Below are 20,842 nucleotides of genomic sequence, written 5' to 3' on the forward strand. Positions count from 1 at the left end.
ATATCTATTAGTGAACTTTTTACTTCTATGTCTCAATCATACAACTCATGATAGCTTATCATGTGATAACACATCCTGCATTAAGTTCCAGTGACATTGCTGTTTTATTATACATTTTTTTTTCTTTTTTAAACAACCTCAGTCTTGTTACAAATGCTTCCCAAGCCAATAAACAGAGTTCCTAGATCAAGTAGAGTGTATGTGTTTGAACTACCATCAGACTCAGTCAAGTGTATTGCTTTTTTCAATAGAAGTCTAAGATAATCTGAAACATCATCATCTGAGGAAGGGAACAAAAAGATATATTTGGCAAAACCATGAAATTTGTTTCTAGTCTTAGTATCTTTAGTTGTAATTTGTGTAAATCCATTTATTTCACCTAAATTACTACATATTTACATATTGTGGGAAATGGCAGGCATTTCCTCACTTTTACATATTTCTGTATTTCCTGCAATATCTGTCCGATGACATTTCAGGGAAGCAAAAACTGGAACACAGGTCTTCCTAGCTGGTGGTCCTATGCATGGCACTACAGTCAGTCTCCTTTTTCATTATTCTCCCATTTTAAAACCTGCAGTATTTCTGGGATTCTTTCTCCTGTTATTACAGAATACAATGATCCTTCTCTGAAGGATCTGGTTGCTGTATTGGGAAAATATAGTACCTTTTTCTCAACCATGGATGATAAGGACAATGTCAAGGCCCTAGATATTTCTTTGAGAGATGCCATATTTCTTAGCAATATTCTTGATTTTTGGGCAGCAACTGCCATGCACTGCAATATTCCCAGATACCAAAGAAAATCACAGTGTTAAGGCCTATTTTTGCAGTGTTTTTCTAACACACTACATCATACTAAGCAGACAAAGTTTCCATGTGGACTTCGATAAAAGCAGTGTCCTAATCCCCTGTGCTGTACTACCGTGTTTCCCTAAAGGAGAAAGGAATCACAATACTCAAGGCTTCCTCCTTGCTGGTGTGACTCTTCTTGCAGCTTGTAGTTTTTTCCCCTGATGTTGAAAAAAATTGCTCCAGTACTAGCTGCTGTGCCTTTGTTTAAAGCATGGGGTCCATTTACAGTCTGATGAATGATACTCATGCTGGAAAACCTATAAAAGTCAGAGCATTTGGCTCAAGCATGGGCCTGTGGTTCTGTGTATTCGGTAACTCTCGGGAAGCATAGTTTGTGTTTGTGCCGGCTAGAAGTCTGCCAGCACATAAGTAAGCTTCAAGGCTGAGAAGAGGCTGGAGATTGTCTCCCATATGCAACTTGGGTGAAGTCACCTTGGGTTGGGAGAAAGAGCCTTGGGCACAAAATCTGAACCCTGACACTTCTCACAGAATAAAATTTGTTCTGTTTTATTTTATTCTCTGCGGCTGAACAGAAAGAAATATTCCGTTCCCAGACTCAACCAGAAAAACCCCACATTTTACTTACTGAACAGACTATACAATCTATACAGAGATGTTTAAAACACATTATTATAGTAGCAGGCATGTAACAATTCATCTGATTGCATGTAGCTTCCAAGTTTTTGTATCCTGCACACCCAGTAGAGAAAAACCTTACAATTCTTTCTTGAATAGAACTGTCCTTTGATTACATTCTAGATGATACAACTTTTTCTTTTTTAAAATTTTTAAATTTTATTCCCCAGGTGGTCTATTTGTATGTGGTGCACAGATGTTAAGATTTGCAGTCTCCCCACTGGTATTAAATCCCAGTGAGATAAACACAGCAGCCTGCTTTAGTCAAGAAAAAATGTAGATTGAAATTTTTTTTTTCAACATAAGTTATAACTCTGTACCTGACTGACTATCCATGTTGGAAGAGAGAGTTCTTATAAGAAATTCATCCCGTGTGTGAAAGGTCAGATTCAGAGGCTAAGTGCTCTACAGCAAGCATCTAGGCTTGTTGTTACAGAAGCCCAGAGGAGTAAAAACATGTTCAAGACAGGCAATAATGGGAAAAGAGAAACAAGAAAAAAAAACTTTGGAGCAAAAAATAATACCCACTTCCGTGTTCTCAGAGGAAGAGCAGACAGGAAGAAAAAAATCCAGACAAAGAAAGTCTCTGTTGTTGAAGATTTAAGTGTGAGAGCCTGTATCAAACAATGTAAATATTTTATATAAAAAACCCCAACAAAATCAACTAATTCTATCTCTCAAAATAATTATTGGTATATATTGTAATTATACAAAAAAGAAACTATAAAAAAGAGTACTTAAAAATTCCAAAAATATTCAGGCATTGAAAAGCACAGTGAAATTATCTATACAACTTAGCCTTGCCCCAAGATGTTGTTATGCAATAATCATATGATGATTTTTTATTTGTGGTCTTGAGTGAACCTGAGGACTCACTTTACTTGTGAAACAATACTTCTTATCCCCTCCCACTCTGCATGGGCAATAGCAACTAAAACACAGCCTAAAATAATAAAATTTAGACTGCTGTGTAGAGCAGGGAAATTACTATCAATGAATGCTTGTCATATATATTTCATTGCAGATGCAAAAATATAAAAATAATTTCTCTCTCACATGAACACATTGGTTTGTTTTTTTTTTTTTAAATCAGTTCCCAGACCTGTCACTTCACACTTTCTCTTTTCTCTCGTCCTCTCATCCCCAGCACATACCATGGGCATTACTTTATGGATTAGAAAACTGATATTCAAGGCTGGTTCTCACTGCTACAGTCAATTATCAAAAGAGAGAAGGCTGGTTTATATTACTTGCTGCTATGGGAACTTGAGGTGGTTTTGGAATGTGATAGGACATGCTCAAGAACACCTGTGCTTGACAGATGGGAACCTGCACACTTTAAAAATATCCTGATTCATAATGAAACAGAGAAAAGCCAAAGGAATAACAAGGATTATAACTACATTTCTTATGTATAAGTAAGTTTTCTTACTACTGCAGTTAGTCTATCTGCCATCCCAAGGATGACAGTAGCACTTGTCAGAATTAAATTATTGAGAGTGTAAGCATGCAAGCAGCTGCCAGTCAAAATAGCAAGAGCCGGTCCACTACCTATTACACGGTTCACTGTTTTATATCATAGAATCATAGAATGGTTTCGGTTGGAAGGGACATTAATGATCATCTATTTCCAACACCCTGCCACGGTCAGAGACACCTTTCCACTAGACCACGTTGCTCAAAGCCTCATCCAATCTGGCCTTAAACACTGCCAGGGAGGGGGCAACCACAACTTCTCTGGGTAACCTGTTCCAGTGTCTCACCACCCTCACAGTCAAGAATTTCTTCCTAATATCTAATCTAAATCTACCCTCTTTCAGTTTAAAACCGTTTCCCTTGTCCTATCACTATATGCCCTTGTAAAAAGTCCCTCTCCCACTTTTCTATAGGCCCCCTTCTGGTACTGGAAGGCTGCTAGAAGGTCTCCCTGGAGCCTTCTCTTTTCCAGGCTGAACAGCCCCAACTCTCTCAGCCTCTCTTCATAGGAGAGGTGCTTCATCCCTCTGATCATCTTCGTGACCCTCCTCTGGACTCACACCAACAGCTCCATGTCCTTCTTATGTTGGGGGCCCCAGAGCTGGATGCAGTACTGCAGGTGGGGTCTCAGGAGAACAGAGTAGAGGGGGAGAATCACCTCCCTTGACCTGCTGGCCATGCTTCTTTTGATGCAGCCCAGGATACGGTTGGCCTTCTGGGCTGCAAGTGAACATTGCTGGCTCACGTTGAGCTTCTCGTCAATCATCACCCCCAAGTTCTTCTCCTCAGGACTGCTCTCAATCTATTCTCTGACCAGCCTGCATTTGTGCTTGGGATTGCCCCAACCCACATGCAGGACCTTGCACTTGGCTTTGTTGAACTTCATGCGGTTCGCATGGGCCCAGCTCTCAAGCCTGTCAATGTCCCTCTGGATGGCATCCCTTCCCTCCAGCATGTTGACTGCACCGCACAGCTAGGTGTCGTCGGCAAACTTGCTGAGGGTAAAAACTGTATATATTTTTATACTTATAAACCATATACATACCTATACACATGATGCTGTTTCCTTTAATAACAGCTTAGCACTCAGGAACTATTGCTTTATATCACTGATCAAGACTAAACAAAGAAAAAATATATGACATCATTGAGAAATACCCTGTACATATGTAAAATCAAGCATTGTGTACATTATATTATATATTGACACTTCATGTAGAACTATTGCACTTCAGGCCAGTTAAAATTAACCCTTTCACCATACAAAGAAAATGTATTGCAGTAAGTGGTCCTCCTTATAAGTTGTTTTGATCAGACCATTTGTGTGTGGTTAAAAGCATGACAACTGAACACCATGAATAATTTAGGCCTCTACATGTGGAGGTAGAAGTCAAAATAATGGACGTGTAGCCCAGAACAAAGACTTAACTAGCCTGCAACATTTTAGAAGGCAGTAAAACTAGTACAGGCAAATAACTAAGGTGGACTGCACAAAGTGGCCTCCTTAGGTACTCTGCCTCCTCAACAATTTCATTTATCCCATGTTGTTTTCCTTAGAAATGAGGCTCAAACCGAAGTGAAGGTATTTATCTTCCTACATGAGCAATCAAATCTACTTAAAATTCCTTCTCTCCATGATCACCGTTATCTTTAAAGAAGAACAAGAAACTTAAAAAATCTAACGCAACTCTTCCAATTAAATAATTTTCCTTCTGAAAAGTCAGTTCATCTCTAAAAGTAAAAAAAACCAAAACCCTAGGCTTTAACACCCATGGAAATATTACATGTTGCCATGAAAATATAAACTAGAACATGATTCAGCCTGTAATTTGCTCACTGGGTCATAGTGCCTTTTTCTTGCTTGGAACACATCACATAGTCATGTTAGTGATGATAACTTTTTTTTCTTATTTTGATTCCTAACCAATTAATTAAAATTAATATTGAAACTTCTCCTAAACCTCCCATTTCCTATACAGTGAATGGCTTATACATGGAACTAATTAAAATTGTACCTTTCTTCCTTATTCTTCCAATTCTTAATATGATTTAGGTGAGTCAAACTGTAGATTTATTTCAAAAAAATCATCTTCCCACCACTTTTAAAGCCTCTTTGGTAGATCTGGATGTGGTAGTGTAATGCCTGTTGACAAGAACTTGTTGTGCTTCTGCAATAATGTGTCATATATATCAACCCACAGGTGTCTATGCTCTTTTTACTGTTTAAGCCCCCTCTGTGGTGGGTGTGATGCTATATTTGCCATCAGATGAGCATATCCCTGATGCCTTTGCAGCTAATGAAAGAGTATCTATTCCAACAATCCAGCAGTGGCAGTGTTGAGAGTTTGAAAAATACAGAGAAGTGTAGAATACTACCTGGCAACATAAAGCAGCCTATGACACTGAAATTGAAAAAAAAAAACATGGCTGAGCTCTGTTTCTTTAACGGAAAATACTGGAAAAGCTTTGTTTTCCCAGTTTGTCACTGTCAGCTCTCTTCCCCTCCTTCCCAGATAACCTCAAAACTTACAAGGTCTCCAAAAAGAGTATCCTCATTGAAATTCAAAAAACAAAACCCTAACCCCATAGATGATTTATTGTGTCCTTTCCTTAATTATGTCAGTCTTCTATGCCCCAGCCTGAAGTTTGAAGAACTGGTCCTTAGACAAAGTTTAAAATTTAGTTTTCTTCTATTTTCGTTTCCTGTTTGCACCACCCTGCACTGCTATCCCCATGAACCTCTCTTCCTAACCATGGGATGCAACAATGCAGCTACCATGCAGAGCAAGATAACTTAACACCCTGTCTGTGGCTACAGAGAGAAGTTTCCCCAGTTAACCATCCACATGCTTTTAAGTGACATTTGGACTTTCTTCTACATAAAAAGATGTCAGTGCTGCTGGCATTCTGCAGCATGAACCTTAAGACTGTCTTGCATGAACCTTAAGACTTAAGACTGTCTCGCATGAACCATCGACTGTCTTGAGCAAGAACTGAAAGATTTAAATAAAAAAATACATTATAGAATAAAACGTCATAGAGACATTACAGAAGACAGAGGAATGTTCTGCTGTAAAATAAGTGGCTCCATTTCACAGATCAGTGTTATAAGGAGTACCTCTGTTTGGTTTGGATGTCCTATCAGAAATCCTGTACTTATCTCTGGAACAGTTTCAGATAAATGGAATACAAGTCATTTCAGGAGAAAGAGAGAAGAAAAAGGGAATATATTTATCTTTGACAGTGTTCATATTTTGCACTGAGATGTATTTTTGCCTGTAATAATATATTAAATCAGCTACAGCTACAGAAAATATATGAAAGCATTTTAATTTTCTGTATAAGTTGGTCCTTTGAGACAGTGAATAGTCTCCATGTTTTTGAGATACTTTCAGAATAAATCTCAAAATATAAATGTCCATTGACAAAGACAGGCTGTCAGATTGTTTATTTCAGAAGGAAATTCTTATAAAAAGGCCCTAATGACAAAGCAATGCTTTTAGAGGGAAATGTTAATGTTTTATTTAAAAAACGGTAAATTACTCTTCTTCTTATGAGGGAATATTAACCAGACCCACTTGAGTATATGGAGTGAGAAAGACATTCAAAAGAAAAGTAATCTCTTTTATTCTGTAAATGGAGGTACCTAGCTCCCTCCAATGAGTATACATGGAGCTTGATGAATTGTTAAACTTAGTGGCCTGAGTTTACATGCCAAAACTGAGAGAGATGGATCATACCGTCTGTGATTCTTATAAGGAAATTTTTTTTCTGCAGTTTCCATCAAGACACAAAAAAAAATACATTAGCAAAAATATGGTGATGAGGAAAAAAGATATAAATAAATTTAAAGAAAGATAGTGTTTTCTGTTTTTTAAACTACTGTTTTAAATATATATACTTGTAGCCTTAAATAGCTTTTACATAAAATATAAGATAAAATGTCAATGTCATTGCTTCACAAAACTAAATGTATTTTATTGCAGAGCCAGGGCTATCATCCCCTTACCTGGTTATTATTAGTGGCAAAACTTAGGAAAACCCTTGCAAAGTTTTTGTGTTTTTTTTTTTAGTTTGTTACTTATATCTAAAATTTAAAGGTATGCAAAAGGTCACAACTGTAAATTACTTTGAAACATTTTGGAACTAGAAAAATGGGCAATGAATGTTATATTCTGACCTTTTGCAATGATCGGTGCTATAAGAAACAGCTCTTAAATATAGTTATACCACTATGAATGTGAAATGCTTTCTAAAATTTCTGAATCAATAATTAATTCTATGAACTCTCACAATGAGAAAGTTGTGGTTCAGACTGGTTTTATGTGTAAGTTAAATATGGTTTTCTGTTGAGATTTTCTTGGGTTAGGGAGAATCCACTGTAATATGTAAGTAATGCTGTAATGCAGCCTTCTGAGCAGAGCACAAACAAGAAACATAAAAGGGTGCCTAAGAAAAAAAGACAGAGACGGATTTTGAAAAATGTGGTGGTGTGCCCATGCAGGAAAGGCATTTTATCTTCATCTTCTATCAGTTTACAAACTTTGTTTTATCAAATTTTTTATAAGGCATCAAAATATAATCTATTTTTTTTTGTTTTATTCCATATTCAGAACTACTATTGTGTGATGGTGCTAAGCAATCTAGTTTCTCATCAGTACTGACAGGAAATAAGATCATTTAGCCTTAGAGAAAGTATTCACAGTTGTAAGACCTGGAGAAAGGAGAAGTGGGGTAGATGTACATTTCTTTGTCTTTTTCTTTGTGTAAGATGATGGTATAAGGAGCACTACACTGGAGTTTCTTAATATTACACAAACAGCTGTAGTGGTTAGAGAGAAAAGGCAGAAATGAATTATTAATATAGATCCATTTTAGAATAGCTCTAGAAGACCCATGTGACATCTGCTGAAAATCCAGGTCACTGCGTTGAGCAGCATCTGTGTGAAGCTGAGTATCAGTTCCTATGCACAATTCGAGCTCTTTAGGTCCCCCTTTCCCCATCAGTCAGTTACTTGAGTAAATTCTCATCAGTTTGGCTTCAAATGTGCACAGAAAATAACAATATCCCTTTTGAAAACTATAAATATATTCATTACAGTTTCACTAAATATTTGGATTTCAGATTTTTGTTTTCAGCTGTGTTTAGCCATTTTTCTAAAAAAGGGTAAGATAGGAAAATTGAAGCAGACGGCAAAAAGCAAAACGTTGAAGTACTGTTGATTCTTACGTAACATGTTCTGAATTTTTTGAGTTTGATAAGTAGAGCAACGTCTGCAGTTATCTGTAATATAATGGAATCATACTGGTATTCTAGAATAACTGGTGTGTTGGGAGCTGCTGTAAAACCGCATTTATTTAGAGCTAAGAGGAACTACCCTTCTTAGAGATAAGGAATATTAATTGGCCTGTCAAGGTTTGAAGAGCAAAAAGGATAACAGCATAGAACCAGAGGCAATAAATAATCCTTCTATGCAGCTTTCATCACAAAAGCAAGTCAGCAAACAGTTAGAGATGCTATTGAACATTATAAATACCGGGCAATGCAGAATTATAGCTGCCACCTAATCCTCAATGAGGCAGTATCCTCAAGGTAACTCCCTTACTGTTACATATTTTTAGGGTGAAGAGACTAAGTCCACGACTTCTCTTTCCATTTTATCATGTGTGAATCTTGAACTTAGTAAACTACTGAGCTGCATGTACAAATACATGTATTTCTGTGTGTAATCCCCATTGTAATGACCAAGCCAAGACAGACTGTTAACATAAACTTGTCGTTTCAGCTTCTGCTGCTGCTTATATTTTGTACAATAATGGCCAAAAAATCCTAACAAGTCAATACTTGTATGTACTCTTACATATTGTATCATCTTGCTCAGCTATTAGATGACTGTATAGGTCACCCAATACAAAACAATGAGAATTAAATGTTTACATATTTAATTTCTATAGTTTCCCACATTTAACATGAGTTAACACTAAAATGTGCCTATAGTTAATTTGTTCTTATTATCTGACATACACCAGAATCATTCACAAGCCAGACACAAGTTCCAACTCTGGAAGACCCTAACATGTTATTTGTGAGAAACCAGACCACTGATAATTTTGATTTTTAGTTTACCATCAGCTATCATGCAGACTTACAAAACCACTCGTCATGTGGAGCTGAAAGGCAGAAAAGTGCACCTGGTATATAATGAGACATTCTGTCTGGTGGAAAAAAAAAGTAATTTTTGTCAAAACCATACAGCAAAGCCAAGGAAGAGTAGGCGAAAGGGGAATATTTGCAAGTCTCAGTGAACAAGCGATAGTACTCACCTTGATAGTATTAGTTTTATCCCTTGTTTCAGTCAGGCAATTCAGTTAATTTCTTGATGCATTCAAGAGAGCAAGATAGTTAATAAAATACAAATTATCGAAGGTCAAAAGGAAGCTTAGAGAAATAGTACAGTAATACATCTCAGCCACCAGCTGTGGAGTTAAACTATAAATGATGCAAGGTAAGAGAGAAAAGCTTGTTCCCTTTTTTTCAGTGGCAATGTAGTCAAAGATGAAACAACCTATCTACTGTTTGTATTTCTCTTCTAATCAGCAAGAGGACCCTGCAGCAGCTGTGCAAAAATGCCAGATGCTGCACACATGCTTTTTCTTTTCTCTAATTAATTTTGTTGAGTATCCTCTCTGTTTTGCCTTTGACTGTTCTCAGTAATTCTGAGACCCTTAGAGAAGTCAACTGTGCAATTACATCTATCTCCATCATAATCTTCTCCCCTCTCTTCTCCTGAGTCCACTTTTCTTCCATTTACCTACTGCTTTAGTCCTAGAGTTCTGTTATTGCATTGTATCACATTGCATTGTATAATTCAATAAAGTCTATAGATGTTCCCATGACTACAAGAATGGTAGTTTTCTTAAGCAAAATTCAAGGCACTCCAATTAAAAGCAGTTTATTTCAAATAAATTTTTTGCTGAAGATTTTTACCAAGTTCTGTGTCTTAGTTATATGTATGATATCAAGTGCCCTTTCCTTGACTTGTGAGTCTTTCTGTACCATTGCAATGACACAATGAAGATCCAAAGCTTAAGGGTGAGTTTTTTTGACTTTACTATGGATGTAGGGATTGTGCCTTCAAACCTGGCATATAATCTCATCATAGACTGTACATAGTATTCACATTAACAATGCCTGCATTAGACAAAGTTCAAAAGTGGACAACCTGATTTTACCAGATATGTGGTGGTTTTGGATGTAACATCACTACAATGTAGTCATTGTATGAACTATCACAGTTTCAAAATATTCACACAAATTACCTTAATTCATAATTCCATACCTTTCAAGGCTTTGCTTTTCAAAATCTTCTGGCTTTCCATATATATTTAAAGCTCAGAGTCATTATCAAAGTATCTGAATGCCTTCCTGATATATCTGAAATACTAAAGAGTATTGATTATATCCCTATTTTGTCATTTACTTAAATGCTATGTCACTTACGGTGGCAAACTTAACTGTAAGCTAGCTCAGTTACTAAATCTATTGGTTTTGGAACTACATGAAACCTTTTATATTTTGTTGTATTATATTAACAAACACTGTGTTATTTAAATTATTTTTTTCTCAGTTGTTGTAACGATACAGTATACACGAATAACTTGAAAACACTGGATAGATCAATAATAAAACACATTGAATTTATTCTATGTTTAATGTCACTATTATGAAATTAATTCCTCCTAGAATAGCCAAAGAAGGGAATGATTTCACATAAAAACCTGATTGTGAACATTCACTAAAGCAATCCAAAGTCATAAATACAACAGAGGCATTTAAGATGACTTGTACAGGTAGGACAAAATGATATCAAAGGAATAAATGATAATTGCCATAGAGAAAAAAAGATAATTGCTCTTTTAAGTATATTGAGCTATGTATCGTACAGTTCCCTTCTGCAATGAAAGGAGAAAAAAAAACGTATTAAATTGGATATTAGCACTTAAAATACTTAGTATAAACATGTCAGCAAATATATGTAAAAAACTTTACATGTGTTCAACAAAACCTCTTTTTTTTTGATGAAAGGGAGACAGAAATCCTGTATTTCAAAGAATAAAAAAGGGACAAAAAAAAAATGGGATTTATTCTTATGTTTGCTGGATGTTGCTGAATGTTGAAGTGTTACTTCAGTAAGTATTTAGTAGGATGCTTATATTCAAGCATGAGAGATGTCTGAAGCAATTACGGTATTTCATGGAATCACAGAGTCATGGAATCGTAGAATGGTTTGGGTTGGAAGGGACCTTAAAGATCATCTAGTTCCAACCCCCTTGACATGGGCAGGGACACCTTCCACTAGACCAGGTTGCTCAAAGCCCCATCCAACCTGGCCTTGAACACTTGCAGGGAATGGGCATCCAAAACTTCTTCCTAATATCTAATCTAAATCTACCCTCTTTCAGTTTAAAACCATTACCCGTCATCTTATCACTACGTGCCCTTGTAAAAGGTCCCCCTGCCACTTTCCTGTAGGCCCCCTTCTGGTACTGGAAGGCTGCTAGAAGGTCCCCCTGGAGCCTTCTCTTCTCCAGGCTGAACAGCCCCTACTCTCTCAGCCTGTCTTCACAGGAGAGGTGTTCCAGCCCTCTCATCATCTTCGTGACCCTCCTCTGGATTCATTCCAACAGCTCCATGTCCTTCTTATGTTGGGGGCCCCAGAGCTGGATGCAGTACTCTAGGTGCGGTCTCACAAGAACAGAGTAGAGGAGCAGCATCACCCCCCTCAACCTGCTGGCCACGCTGCTTTTGATGCAGCCCAGGATACGTTTGGCCTTCTGGGCTGCAAACGCACATTGCTAGCTCATGTTGATCTTCTCATCAACCAATGTTTGACATTAAACAAATGGTGAATTAGGGCCTGAATGTTCAAAAATGCAGTATATTATTTTGAACAGTAATAACAAAAATATTCTATACTAAATAATGTGATGAATAATTCCCCGAGGCTACACCTTTGTAACTGAGGTAGTATTGGAAATAAAACCGAAATATTGGATTGTCTTTTTTTCAGAATCCATAGAATTTTTTCCAAAAGACATGTGCCCTGTAATTTAGTTAAATATCAGAAGGTTCAATTCGTAATCCCGTCTCTGAATAAGACAGAAAAATGTCAGTTTTTACCCAGTGTTCCAAGTTATCTTGCATTTCTGAGAAGTACACATACCTTTACTGCTGTAATATGCCATTACCGAAGAAAAATCCTTCTAATGCTAGAAATTTTGAACTGGAACATGCTGAAGATTTTTTCTCATTAGAGGGTATTTTTGTCTTAAAAAGAAAAGAATCTACAGAAGATTATGCTTGTGCCCAACTTATTAGAGTGAGTGTATCCCTTATGAAACTTGTAGATTCTGTCAAAAATTGTTCAACTCTAGCTCATCAGATTGTAGTGTGGTACTTGCAGACAAACATAAGAAAGTATGCCCATGACATGCAGAAATGTTTGATATAAAGGTTTTAAATTGCTTTTACTGTAAGTATTTTAGTACCAGAGTATTTTGAAACTTCAGTCTTTATTTCCCTCCATCCTACCCTAAAATTAATAGCAGCTCAGAGCACTGCATTTTAAATATAATAAAAAGGGCTTTGTTGGTTTTATGCTGTTGTTTACTGCAAGAAATTCAAAAGTTTAGCATAAAATCTATTAACCAGAGTACTCTGAGATGTTGAGCTGAAAATCTTCTAGATCTCTAAAAAGATACTGTGACTGTAACATATGAAGTGTAAGGGAGTATTAACTTGCATAGTGGTGAAGAAAACTTGTGGTCCTGCTCTTTTCAACACCAAAGCACAGTTACTTAGCTGAAAAGATTTATATCTGGCTATCTACTGTCTATGGTCTTTTCCAGTAAAAAAAATAATAGTCAAATAAAAGTACTGCAGTGAAGGCAGAGATCAGGGTAATTCCCTAAGAATGATTCTCACCAGATGTATTGGAGTAGACCATCCTCTTGTATAGAACAGTACAGCACTAGTGTAATCATGGAACTGTGAAGGTGATCCAGTAAATGAGTCTTTGCTTCACAGTAGCTTCAGTGGGCTTGTGGGCTCTGAGATTGTGTTTATACCCGGTGAGCTTTTATAATAATCTTTTTTGTGTAGAAGGAGAAGCTTGTCACTGCTACTGGACTTCTCCTGTTTTCGCATGCTATCTTAGGACATAGAAGAAGGGCTAGAGTTTTTTCACACGCAGAGGCAATTACAAAAACGTGTCTTGCATACACGACTTCTTTTTCATCCAACACTGATTCATCGGACCTCAGACATGCTTGTTCTTCTCTGTACTACACATGGTAGAAGAGAAGTTAATTTTTTTATGAACATCATCATGTTTTGTCTTCAGTCACAGATGAGTTTCTATTCCAGATTTCGAATAGGAGTGTACTGCATATGGAACTTCATGTAAAGTGTTATTAAAATTTTGTGGTCCCTGTGAAGAGCAAGGATTAGATTCAGCTACTGAAATCATACAAAAGAGCAACAAAGATATCCATGTGGGGTTGGCAGATATGGCACACAATGAAAAGAAATCTGTGTCCTTTAAGTGCAGCAGTTGAAGGTCTGGTGGAATTCCTTATGGTGTATCAAATGTTTATGGCAATCTAACTGTGAAGCAAAGAGAGCTGTGCGGACAGCTGACCAGCTGTACTGGCTGAATTAACCTGCAGAAATACTGGCATTTAGTGCTAATTGACATGCAGTGCTGTGTTCAAGGCACATGTATGGGACTGGTAGGTCTGACGGAAGTCCTGGTGGAGACAACTACAACCTCCACTGGAGGATGGGGACCCAGGCTCAGTTTAGTCTCATCTACACTGATGGAGGGCCTGCAGTCTTGGTGTGAGGTGTAGCAGAGCGGAGCCTGAGCACTGGAAAGAACACACAGGAGTAGTCCAAGGCTGAGCTGAGAACAAGCCAGCCATTAAGGGAGTGGAACATCTCCCTTATGAGGAGAGGCTGAGGGAGCTGGGTCTCTTTAGCTTGGAGAAGAGGAGACTGAGGGGTGACCTCATGAATGTTTATAAATATGTAAAGGGCAAGTGTCAAGAGGATGGAGCCAGGCTCTTCTCAGTGACATCCCTTGACAGGACAAGGGGCAATGGGTGCAAGCTGGAACACAGGAGGTTCCACTTAAATTTGAGGAAAAACTTCTTTACGGTGAGGGTGACTGAACACTGGAACAGGCTGCCCAGAGAGGTTGTGGAGTCTCCTTCTCTGGAGACATTCAAAAACCGCCTGGACGCGTTCCTGTGTGATATGGTCTAGGCAATCCTGCCCCGGCAGGGGGATTGGACTAGATGATCTTTCGAGGTCCCTTCCAATCCCTAACATTCTGTGATTCTGTGATTCTGTGATTCTGTGATTAAGCAATGTGGAAAATTCTGGATGTATTAATTCCTTTTCCCTTTTTGTCTCAGAGTGTAGATATGTACAAAGGTTAAACTATGTTGTTATTAAATGGAGTGTTGTTGTTATTGAATGGAGCCATAATGTGGGATCCAATATTGACCCACTGGTAACATGCCAAAGGCATGTTAATAGGTAGAGACAGGACCCCTCTGTTTTGGGGGGATGTTTTAGGAGGCATGGATGCAAGACATTCTCTTCCAGAAACGAAAAACTTACTTCTGCCTTTTTTTTTTTATTTTATAGTATACATACAGCCAAAAAAATCAAATAGATGTGATGGATAATCGTATTTCATGCCTTTCATTTAAATACTATTTGAAAAGACCCATGGTAGAAAAGATGATGAGTCTTTGTAGAGGTTTGGTTAAGTGAGAAGGGGCAAGATCTTGTGCCACTGAGCAGTCTGAGCAACCCAGGCTTTGAGCAAGGGTTAAGCCAAGAGCTAGCGACCTTGGACTCCCCTTGCACGGTGCAGAACAAAGAACCCCGTGGTGCCTGCTTCGCGGGAAGCAAAACTACATCCGGGAGGGGGGGGGCGGTCACGGCTCTGAATATGTAAACCTATGGACCAATCACAAGTGCGATCGGGGTGCGTGATTAACATATGCATAGTCTATATAACCACTGCTTGCTTTGTTAATAAACGAGAAGCTTCCATACTCACATTGAGATGGCGTAGCTTACTCCGGACCGTTCCCCAGCACCCGCGAGCGCGCCTCCCCTGGTTTTCCCCTTACTACAAGTCTTTATTGCCACACATTGATGATTCGTACACTATCTCTTAGATTGCTACTTCCTCTACATTCTTAGAGTGGCCTGAAGTTTCTTGGTTCTAAGAATGGATGGAACTGGGGAGGATGGAAACTGGAGCATTTAATGACAGAACACTCTAGATGAGGCAAACAGATTGATACTCAAAGGATTTATACGAAACTAGTCTTGGGCTATGTAGAAAAGATTGTCATTCCTGTTCCTCAGAAACTGCCAAAACATACAGAAAAGCTTTCAAAGGCCTCATCAGCCTGGATTCCCCTCTGTTTTGAACATTTCTATCCAAAATAGAAATACTCACCACTGTGAACTAACTCCTTGAAGATATGTACTTGCAGAATTAATCCAAGTAATGTGTGCAAATGGCATATTTACTTTGTGAGGATGATCAAAACCAACTGTAAGAACCTCACTATTCCATTTTTCCTATAAGATGAAGATAGGAGCACTACATAGAAAAGCAACCATGGAGTAATACTTTCATTTCAGAAGTTTATTTCCTCAAGTTATCTTTTCAGTTCTCAAAATATTTTGTTACTAATGTGGTAAATTTAACTGAATCTTCCTAAAATTGATACATTCTTTGAGTTCTGAATAAACATGTAGGACCAAATTGTGGACGCTTTTCTCATGCTCAGCAGCAATTAGAACAAATGATTAGTTATTTTCTCCCAGTGACATTATCCTCAAAATAAAATACTATTCAGTATGATTAAGGTATCAAATGCTGCTGGAAGTAACTACCAGCTTGTACTCTTACTTTCTGTGATGTTTAATACTTTGCAGCATTCCACATTTTTCCAGTATTAACTGAAATGTTATGTACACAGAAAGGTGGATGACTGAAATTTTTTATGTGCACATCCTTTGTACTTACTTCCTTAATGTCTCAGGCTCTATTATTAATTTTTCAGAAAAATCCTTCAGAATGTGTTCATTTAAAGAAAAATCATACAGTACCTAATTCCCACTCAAAAAGAGAGAACTGTATGAGAATTCTTTATCTAAATTCTAGACCATAACTATATGAAACTCTGGTGATGGAAAGGGTCCTTTGTCTAAATTAACTATGTTTTTTAGACATGAATGATAAATACTCTTTTTAATAGTATAAATTGGTCCATGGGATAAAAATCCTTGCTTTTTCTAGTGTTTGCTCTATCACTCTGAACATATAATTACTAAAAAAGTTTAGAACTGTTTTCTGTACATGGCAAAGATAAATTTTTTGTTCATTTGCTTTAAACAGAAGCTCTAATGTTTGGAGTCTATGCAATCAACCTAGTTTCAAGAGAAAGACAATCCTGTAAAAAACAGCATATAACTGAAAGTATTTTTTTTGTTTGTTTGTTTTTTAAATGCCATATCTTTCCTTTCTTAGGCTTGATGTTTATCTGATTATGTTTTTCCAATATTTTCTCACTTAATAGCAAAAGTTCAAATTGAAAAATCAGCAACATACTTAACACTAAATTTGGAATGAGTATCCCTCTTTTTCAAATTACTTTTTCCAGATTAATTCAGCTTCTACAGTTGTCTACACTTCTTACTCAAAGAAATGCAAACATGGACAGTCTTTACCAAACACAGTGAACAAGGACAGGGCAGTGTTATACACACAGCTCCTAATATCCACTCCTTCCCTTCATGCCATGTTCACTCTTCCGCTGTCACTCCGGATTGTAAGGTCAATGGCCTCGTTTTGGTATGTATATCGGGGGGCACAGGGAGTCATCAGCATCTAAAGTCCTTTGCTGGAAAGAAGCATAATGTTGATGTCAGCTGTTTCCTTTTCTACCTTCTAGGATTCTCTGGGGTTTGTTTCCACATGTTTGATAATATGCTTTTAAACCTTGCTCTTGGTCTGCAAGTTACATCCAAATTTACTGTATGATGTGGTGCATTTTACATGTGTCAGAGCCTTGTTTGTTGTTCTGTCATACCTAAAACTGGTTCAGATCCTGGTCTCTATTTCTTCAAGCAACCATGAGTGTGTTTCTTAGAGCCATGGGGATCTCCAGTGCCAATCTAGACCCTGTCTCCTATAATCTTGTGCTTGTGCTCCTTTCTCCGCATTCTGTGTCCCCAGTTCTCAGGGCTTCCACTATCAAACCAGCACTGTAGCTCCCTGCACAACATCACTATGTCAGTCATAAATACCTTGTTAGAAAAAGAGTAACTGCTTACTACTACTATTTGTACAAAAACTGTAAGCCTAACATACAGAAATAAGTGAAGGTAAGCTAACTCAGACACAGCCATTAGAAAAATAAATAGAATATTTTTTTAGAAAAAGAAATTAGAAAAATAGTTGTCACAGCTAAAGCAAGTAAAAATAAAGCTGCAAGCATTCAAGACAGGTTCAGACAAGATAAGTCTGACAAGCCTGTTCTCTGAGGACCTGAAAACTCAGTGGCTTGTTCCTAGCAAAGGCAATACAGTATTACTGGGCTAGAAGGCTACAGTAACCTTCAATTTACTTCTGCTTAGCAGCTAAGGCATCTAGTGTCCCTCTATGGGCTTGTGATTAGGGAACTTTCCAGCTTCCATTTCCCACACTACCAAATTTAAATAAATATTATTACTTTTAAAGTAGTTGAAATGGAACCTGTAACACAGCACTCTCCTTTTCCCTAGGTACAGTTGTATAGAGTATATTCCAGCAAAGCAGAATACACAGGCTTCTGTTTAGCTGCAGGAGATTAAGAAACTTCTTGCCTCTGTCATCCCATAGTAGCCTCTTTTTTTTAATGTATTTTCAGTGATGATAGCAGGTTCAAGTCCCTTCACCAGGGATAAAAAGAACTACTTCATCTGTATGCTGTATGCCTTTAAGCAGACAGCCATTGGATAAATTAAGAGCATTTTACTTCCTTCTTACTATTATCTGCTAGAGGGCTAGAGCATCTGATTATGCACAATGGTAAATATACATGAAAGAATTATTGCTGTTATGGTATTTTAAATATATAAGTGTACCTGAGGTTTTAATGTATTTATGCATTGGCTGCAATTTCTTTGACGTAAAAAAAAGGTCTGCAAAGAAGCAGTTAAGCAGTTAAGCAAATATCCTGTAGTCTTTACTTTAAAATATTACAGCCATGCTTGTTTCTGAATACATATTTATTCATTATAAAACAAGATATATAACCTATATTCTCAAAAGAACAAAAGAGACTTTTTTTAAGAAATATGTTCTTGATTCATACGGCTAAACTAGGAAAATTAATAGACACTATGGTCACCTGGTAGGAGGTGTAGGAGGTTGCTTAATGCTTGGCCGTACTACTAAGTATTGAATATTCCTGTAACTGCATTTTTTCTCATAGCTTTAGATGCTGTGGACAGAAATATTCTTTCAGTAGACCTCATATTTCTCCCCTGAGAGTAGCTTTTTTTTTTTTACTTCTTTTTTCCAAAGGAAAAGGTCCTTGTCCAACAGGTAGGTAATTAGCTTTAGTTGTCTTAATCTTAGAAAGAATCCTCACCTGTCCAAAGTGAAGGGCAAAAGGAGTTGGATTCAACTATCCTGAGATAAACATCTTTTGAGCTGTCCTTGGATATTCCTCCTTGCTTTTAGCTCTACTCCGGAATCATGCCATTTTACACTTATAATTTTAAGAAAGGAGAACTGATATGGCAGGTTATATATACTAGTGTAATGACTGCATATTTATTTCACGATTAATCTTGTAAGCCACCTTTAATAACAATGCTTTGAGGCCAACAATAAAGCTTTAGAATTCTATATATTCCATAACATATGCAGCTTATATGTAATTATAGGACTTTTGCTTAGAGTGACTACTGGACTTGGCTAGTTGCGATCAAATTATGAAAAATCCATGTAATAGAGGAACTGTTAGACTACTAATAAAGTTGTAGGAAAATATTTAGCCCCAGAAATAAAAGAAGAGAAGCTTCACAGTAGAACAACGATGTAGCTGAGAAAGCAGAGGGGCAGAGAAGAAAATATTAGAAGAAACAGAAATACAGGTCTTGGACTTAGAGATCCATTACATTTGAGAAGGAAAAAAACAGTTGTATGGAACAAGACCTATTAGAGAAACATAACAGGGACATTCAAGACTGAAAAGTACCAAGAACCAGAATGCAGGCATAAATTGTAATAGCACTTCATGCAACTTAAAAACAAAGCAGTGGTAAGTGGTTTGAAAATTATAACAAAATTATACCTGTTACTATTCTCAACTGGTAAAAGGGATTAGTGATTATGAGTTTGTTATAAACATGTTCAAGCTCTAGTTAAAAAAATCTGAAGTAAACCTAAAACCACAAGATTTTCAGTATCTGGTTTGTAGCTATACCTGTTCTCACAAACAGCAACGCAACCAGAATATATGTTATGTCTAGAACCTCATCATACCGGCATGGTATTATGCTAATAAGTTAGATGCACTAAGTAATGATGCTGTAATTTACAATTGTTTTTCTTGTACCACTGTGCTTGGAGCTTATAAGTTTATAAGCTTATAAACTTAAAGAGATAAGTATGGTATCTGTCTCAGTTTTTTTTTTTTTTAAAGTAGAAAAAAAAACACAGGACTTAACAGGAAAAGAACACATACATCTTGTCTGCTTATTCATTTTTTTATTTAATGATTGCATAATAAACTTTAGTTTTCTCAAGCTGTCCACTTGTAGGATATATATTGACTGACTTACTGTCAAAGTTGCATAAAAGTGGGCCCTCACTGAAGGTAGGAATGTAGTAAATTAATCAGCCAGCTCTAGTACACTATCTCAGTAGGAAGCACAGAGGTATTTTGGGCAGGTGTAAGGCATGCAAACAACTAAGGCTGTTGAACATCTGCAGAACAGAGGGAGTGCATTGATGGTAATGTGATAAGAGATAAAAATTGAGTAGTGGGGAGCTGAGCTGGGAAAGGTCTTGAAAATGAGAATAAGACCTTAATATAGTGAAAGAATAAGAATTTCCTTAATAGAATGTTAGTTGGGCTGAAAGAACATAATAATGTAAAGTCTCGTTTTAACCAATATTTTTTTCGAAGTAGATGACAAAGTGCTTTGCAAAAGACTTTGGTAATATTATCTTAAAACTGGAGCACTGAGAACTAAGGCTAAATCCAGTCTATGTCTCTACTAGTAAATAAACAGGCCAGGAACATTAGCTGTTTCTAGGATCAAACAGCATGCACAGCTCCCGCTCCCAGGCTCTTTCTTGTGCCTCCCAATCCCCGACCGGGATGATTCCTCTTAGGTTGCCTGTTAGCAACAGTCCCTTATACATGCTATTCCTTGAGCTGTGCCCCTGAATTGTCTGAGAGCAGGCTACTACTACAAGACAAAATCATGCCAGTTAATCATAACACTGAATTCATACCTGACCGTGAGCACATTTTCTGTTGATGTTTAGTTTTCCTGGTATAAGCACACCTTCTAAGACTAGCAGAGGCATCTGAGGAAGAATCAGTGTGATGGTCCCCTAAACCCCATCGCAGTGCTGTATCTCCCATGTGCCAGTCACATTCAATCATTCGACAGTTAGGTCATTTATGAAATACTGGGTTCAGCTCTTCACTCACCTGCCATTTTAGAAGGGTTGCTGTTTCCTTGTTTTTCTGTTGCTTTTTTGGTGGTAGCTGCTGCCTT

Source organism: Nyctibius grandis, chromosome 2, assembly GCF_013368605.1.
Source record: "Nyctibius grandis isolate bNycGra1 chromosome 2, bNycGra1.pri, whole genome shotgun sequence".
In the NCBI taxonomy this organism is placed as follows: domain Eukaryota; kingdom Metazoa; phylum Chordata; class Aves; order Nyctibiiformes; family Nyctibiidae; genus Nyctibius; species Nyctibius grandis.